Below are 6,361 nucleotides of genomic sequence, written 5' to 3'. Positions count from 1 at the left end.
TTGACAGACACCTGTTATGATCTCCAAGGCTGCATTTATCTGATATAGTAAAAACAGTAACATTTTGAAATATTATTATAATTGTCAATGTTGGAAACAGTTGTGCTGCTTCATATTTTTGTGGAAAATATATATTGTTTAAAATATTGTGATTTTCCCCCCATTGTTCTTTGATGAATATAAAGTTCAAAAGAACAACATTTATTTGAAATAGAAATATTTTCTAACATTATGAAGTTCTTTACATAAACTTCAAATCAAATTAACAAATTCAATCCTTCAAAAAAGCAAACAACCACATATAAATTAAATATAAATATATCTCTATTAGTTTTTGCACTAAATTTCAAGACTTATGAGGCTGCAGACTGCAATTCAATCATTATGTAAACAAGTCTGAGAGTGTGTATTTATATATGTATATTAGCACAGATGGAAATTTTCAGTCAATGACAGATAATGAAATTTGGCCTATTTTACAGATTTACTTAGTTGGATAGGCATCATGTTATCTAAAACCCTGTATGCACTGATTAGCAGAGTTTTTGCAAGATGTTCACATCAAAATAATGGATCCTTTACAAAGTATATGCATCTAATGGTTGTAAAAACTTCAGAACAAATATATAAATATGAAAATGGGGGGCAAAGATCAAAAGCAAATGTTTAAAGTCTATCAAAATCTCTGTTAATCCAAGACAAGTCACTTTGAATAAAAGTATCTGTTAAATTAACGTAAATCCATTGAAAAGGTTATTTAGAAGCGTTAAAGAAGGAATATCTGAATGTAAAGCAGCGTTTCAGTCAGTTAACCTCAACGATTAAAACAGGAACAACATAATACTGATACTAATTTGAATAATAAACAGGCTGTATACCGAGTGCTTGAATGGATATGCATGGTTTCAGATCAGCATAACCCTACTTGAATAAAACACACAGGATTAGGCTGAATGATCCTTTATGCGATGGATTTTTTATTTATTTATTTTGCACCGATAACACAAAAGATCTTAACCTGGCAGTGAGATGTTTCCACAGAGTTCTGCTCCTGACGCGCTGATCTCTGCCTGCTTTAAAAACACAGAATTCATCATCATTTGCTGAAGAGCCTCTCCTTCATTGTTTTCATCTCATCAAACCTGAAATCCTCTAAAACCCACAGACACTTGTATTCCGGCGAAACCGGCCGAAGCTGACAGATTTCCTGTGCTGTATATTTGAGGAGTGTGTCAAGTGTGCTTCTGGTTAGGCACAGGGTCATTAGGGGCAAATTAATTTAGCCTCATTAAGGTGTCAATTATTCAAACGTTCGGATGGCATATGCTGAGATAAGGTGGATTTCCGCTGGATTTGCGAAGATGTGGCCACACTTTTGAATGCATTAGATGCAGACACGATTTTTTGAGATTGAAGATGAGGCTCAGAGTTGGAGAATCAGTCATCGAGATGCTGCTGAACGTGGCAGTAAAGTGTTTTACTCATTAACTGTGTCCACCTTCACACTGAAAGGCAAACCCACACAGAAAATAAAGCAAAACTTTCGCAGCAACAATCCAGCCCGTACACACACACACACACACACACACACACACACACACACACACACACACACACACACACACACACACACACACACACACACACACACACACACACACACACACACACACACACACACAAATATATATGTATTTATTCAGTATTTGTGTAACTTCCAATTATAGACACCTTTTGGCATTCAGTATTTTAAAAATTATAATTAATGAATGCATGGTGAATATCGGGTGACTGAAATTATGTGTTTATATATATATATATATATATATATATATAATATATAGATTGTTTACTAATCATGATTTTCTGCCATAAAAAGTATAGCTTGTTATTGTTTCCAACAATTAAGCAAAATACACATCATGATGTTATTTATAAATAATAATTATAATGATTATTTTTGTTGTTGTATTAAACTGTTTTATATTTGTATTTATGCATTTTAGCTGTTTTTGTTTTATTATGATTTATTATTAGCTATTTTAAATGTAAAATTTTTAAATACATTTAAATCAACTATTTTAAATAAATGTAAAATTAATTGCGGAACTTTAAATAATTTATTAAATTATTAAATTATCGAAATCAATTATATTTATCTTTATTAAATTATATGTAGTTTGTTTATTCAGTTTTACAGAATATATTTATTTATTTATTTTTTGGTGGAAGTTTATTGCCTCCTAGTGGTCACAATTAATTAGCTCTTTTGAAACTATCTAATTGTAGAAGTACTATACAATGTGAAAGCCAAATGTGAGATTGATGAGCCTCTATTTATTTTAGCAATTTACCATTTAGATCAAAAAATAAAAAGAAACGACCCTGTAACCAAGGGTCCACCAGTTTCAGAATGCTTATAAATATGCTGAACTAAGCTGAAATGATTTTGTCCACGTCTTTCTGCCTCCTTTTGAGATTCTTTTAGAAGGAGCTTGACCTTCAGATGCTCCTGAACTGCAAAACTGATGCCAGAGGCATTTATTTCTGACCTCTGTGACCTTTTGCCTTTCAGTGTTAATCAAAACATTTCTCTACAAATGACACTTTCACACACAGTGAGAGAAAACCTTTAGTAATTCATTGTCATCCTTCAGTATGTTATTTTCAGTGACCTCTAAGTCTAACCCTGAGCATCCAGGGCTTTCTCAAACATCATTTCTCCTTGGGATAAAATCAAAGCAGCAACTATTGACTTTTGTTTCAAAGATGGACCATCTTTTTGCAAGATATAATTTCTGAAAAAGGTGTCAAAGTCAGTGTTATTATTTACAACAATTTAACAGATTTTTTTGATCATTTTCATTACAGTTATTTAGTAAGGATGCATTAAATTAATCCAAAGTGACAGACAAGACATTTATAATGTAACAAAAGATTTCTATTCCAAATAAATGCTGTTCTTTTGAACTTTGTATTTATCAAAGAATTCTGAAAAATGCATCATGGTTTCCACAAAAATATTAAGCAGCACATTAAACAACATTGATTATAGTAAGAAATTTTCAAATCATTACATCAAAATGATTTCTGAAGATCATGTGACACTGAAGACTGGAGTAATGATGCTGAAAAATCAGCTTCGATCACTGGATTAAATTACAATATATTATTTTTCTAAATATACAATTTTAAAATATGTGTGTATATATATATATATATATATATACACTAACACACTAATATATATATTCTAAGAAGGTGGCTTTGTACAGAAAATGTGTAATATAGTAAGTTAGTATCAGCTAATCATTCAAATGTTAAAGAGGAACATTAAGGCCTGGTTTCACAGTCAGGGCTTATAAACCAGGTTTAGGCCATAGTTCAATTAGGACATTTAAGTATCTTTTATAAACGTTCCTTAAAAAAAACAACAACAAAAAAAAAACATTACTGGTGTGCATCTTGAGACAAAACAAATGCACTGATATATTTTAAGATTAGTCCGTGAAAGTTTCTTGAAGTTAAAAAAGCTCAGAAATGCATTTTAGTCTGGGACTAGGCTTAAGCCTTGTCTGTAAAACCAGGGGTAAATGTCTTAGAGAATAAAAACATGTTATTAAGACTTGTGCAAAGATGATTGATGTGTAACTGACCTTTTATGCTTATCTTTTGGCGTACACTAGGTGGCGCTGTGGCTCAAGTTTTACTTCCTCTTTCTCTACCATCATCATCTCATATCCGAATGTCCCATCAGGCCGCTAGCAAACATTTTCAAGCACATGATTCCTGTCTGTCATTCACAGTTACATCTCACTTTATCTCCTTAGAGATCCGATCCATAATTTCTGAACCTGAGTGTGGTTATGAGAGTGTTGCTATTGTTTTAACGTGTTAATAGTTGTAATGCCACTAGAGATGAACACAGACTGTGGAGTCTCACTGGTTTCGGCTACATGGCCTTGGTGGTTGTTTCAACCTGCTTTCACAGCAAGTGTCATTCTCACCCTGTCTAAAGCATCCCAACATGCACCTGGCTCCTGTTCAAAGTGTCTGGCCGTGTGCCATCTCAAACGGCTCCTTTTGTCAAACAGCATTATGATGCCATGTGAAACACGGCCCCTCGGAAAAGAGAAGTTCTGGATATGATCTGGTTCAGGGAGACTGGTGTTCATCTCCAGGAAGGATTTATGCAGTGGAAACGCTGGTTTAAGGGTGTGTTGCCGCACCTGTTCCCTGTGGAAATATGTGTGATAGACGTGAGGTCAAAAGCGATACACCCTTATAAGATTCTTGATGTGTTATATTTGATTCCCCTTAAATATCCAAATTTTAAAATGAATTAGAATTCAGTTAAAAGACATTTTTATATGCATGAAAAACAGTTATGCGAAATCATGAAAAGATCAGCAGATTTGTTTGGGATGTTGTATAATTTTTACAATACGTTTTTATTACATGGATTAATAAAAACAAATGTAATCTATATATGTTTCGATGATAATACATCTCAGTATTCAATAAGTTACTTATATTGTTCAATAAAATTATTATAAATAAATTATCATAAAGTTATGTTATTATAAATGTTATAAGACATTGATGTTCCACAAAAAATATATATCAGTGCATTAAATTGGTTATTATAAATGTTAATAAATATGTATATAATGTTATTAAATATATATACAGTATGTCATATATATGCAGTTAATAATAACTATTTATTTGAAATTATAAGTAATAATATACAACTCTATTTATCGATGTTCAACGAAAAAATATATCTGAATGTTCATTAAATGAGTTATTATAAATGTTTATATATATATATATATATATATATATATATATATATATATATATATATATATATATATATATATATATATATAAATGCAGTTAATAATAACTATTATACATTATAAATATAAAATATAATTAATAATAAACAACTTTATATATCGATGTTTAACAAATATCTCAACATTCAATAACTTGGTTATAATGAATGTATTTATTTATTTATATGAATAATATATAATATTGTAACTATTTATCTGTTAGAACATTGAGATAAATAAATCTTACCTGTAATAAAAATCACTGTAACGGTGTTTAGTTGGCTTGATGACATATTTTTGGCCTACAGCAGTGGTTCCCAACCACGTCCCACCCAACACTGCACATTTGCATCTCTTCTTTGTCTGACACCCATTTCAGGTCTTGGAGTCTCTACTAATGAGCTGATGATCCGAATCAAGTGTGTTTGATTAAGGAGACAGCATGCAGGAATGTGGTTTGGGAACCTCTTGCAGCCACTGAACACAAGTCAAATCTTCATGTGCTTTAGTGTAGAACTGGACGATATGAGGAAACTCGCCACATTTCATCAATTTCCAATGCTAGGGGGTGCTATAACTGAGAAAATCTGGAAAACTGCGTTGAAGTTTTCCACCAATCAGCTTATTTATTCACATCGACAGCACAATATATTTTCCACTTGGGTTCTAGAAGCCCATGTAGTCGATTGTGACTGTATTTCACCTTTAGATTGTGTTTATTAATTTAACATTTGACTTTGACGTTGTTCTTGAAGAATTTTGAACGTTTAAGAGATGCTTGCTGAGTTCCTGTTGATTCCACATGAATGTAATTGAATGGCAGTGGCGTCCGCAGGGCGGTGTGGGTGTGTAGATGGAGGTGTGTGCGGAACACAGGCGGTCTGATGCTATCAGGCTTTGGCAGAGATCAGATCACTGGCATCATCTCCAGCTCCTCCTGTGAACCTGCGGCGCTGCTGCATGGAGAAACCAGGTGCTGCCTATTCATTAACCATTAGCGCTCAAAGCTGCAGCCAGCCGGGCTCGCCGAGCGTCCTAAACCTGCAAACAGGTCTTATTCCCAGACTCTTAGTTTCTTCTGCTTAGAGTTGGTTCGGTAATATTATAGTCACATTAAAGAGTCATATAGAACCTTTATTTAAAGGCAAATGCAAAGATATATAGGACTAATGAAAGATTATGAAGACTTTTTTTTTCTTTTGGAATAACATTTTCTTGAATAACAATATCTTGTGTAGCCTATATATTGAATAATCAGTGTTGTTTCAATATCATTGATATACGATTATAGTTTTTGTTAATATTTTGAACTGGATACATTTTTTTTTTTCATATTGTGTTTTCATTTTAATTTTAGGTACTTTTTTAATAATTTTGTTGTGTTTTTATAGTGCTTTCAAACGATTAATCGCGATTAATCACATCCTATATATATATATATATTTGTATATATAAACAAAACATATTTTTGTAACAAATATTTACATGCATATATATATATATATATGCATGTAAAT

At 32.1% G+C, this 6,361-nt stretch overlaps 1 long non-coding RNA gene across 1 annotated transcript; it reads right to left on the bottom strand.

Annotated features, from left to right (window-relative positions):
• Positions 1 to 992: 992 nt before the first annotated feature.
• LOC122149090 lies at positions 993 to 5,396 on the bottom strand. The gene is made up of 3 exons (XR_006162843.1): positions 5,092 to 5,396; positions 3,657 to 4,236; positions 993 to 1,073 (listed from the first exon to the last, which is right to left on the bottom strand). It is a non-coding gene; the product is annotated as an uncharacterized LOC122149090 (long non-coding RNA).
• Between the last annotated feature and the right edge of the window lie 965 nt (positions 5,397 to 6,361).

The sequence above is a fragment of the Cyprinus carpio genome, chromosome A20, assembly GCF_018340385.1.
Source record: "Cyprinus carpio isolate SPL01 chromosome A20, ASM1834038v1, whole genome shotgun sequence".
In the NCBI taxonomy this organism is placed as follows: Eukaryota; Metazoa; Chordata; class Actinopteri; order Cypriniformes; family Cyprinidae; genus Cyprinus; species Cyprinus carpio.
This window is presented reverse-complemented; position numbering and strand designations above follow the sequence as displayed.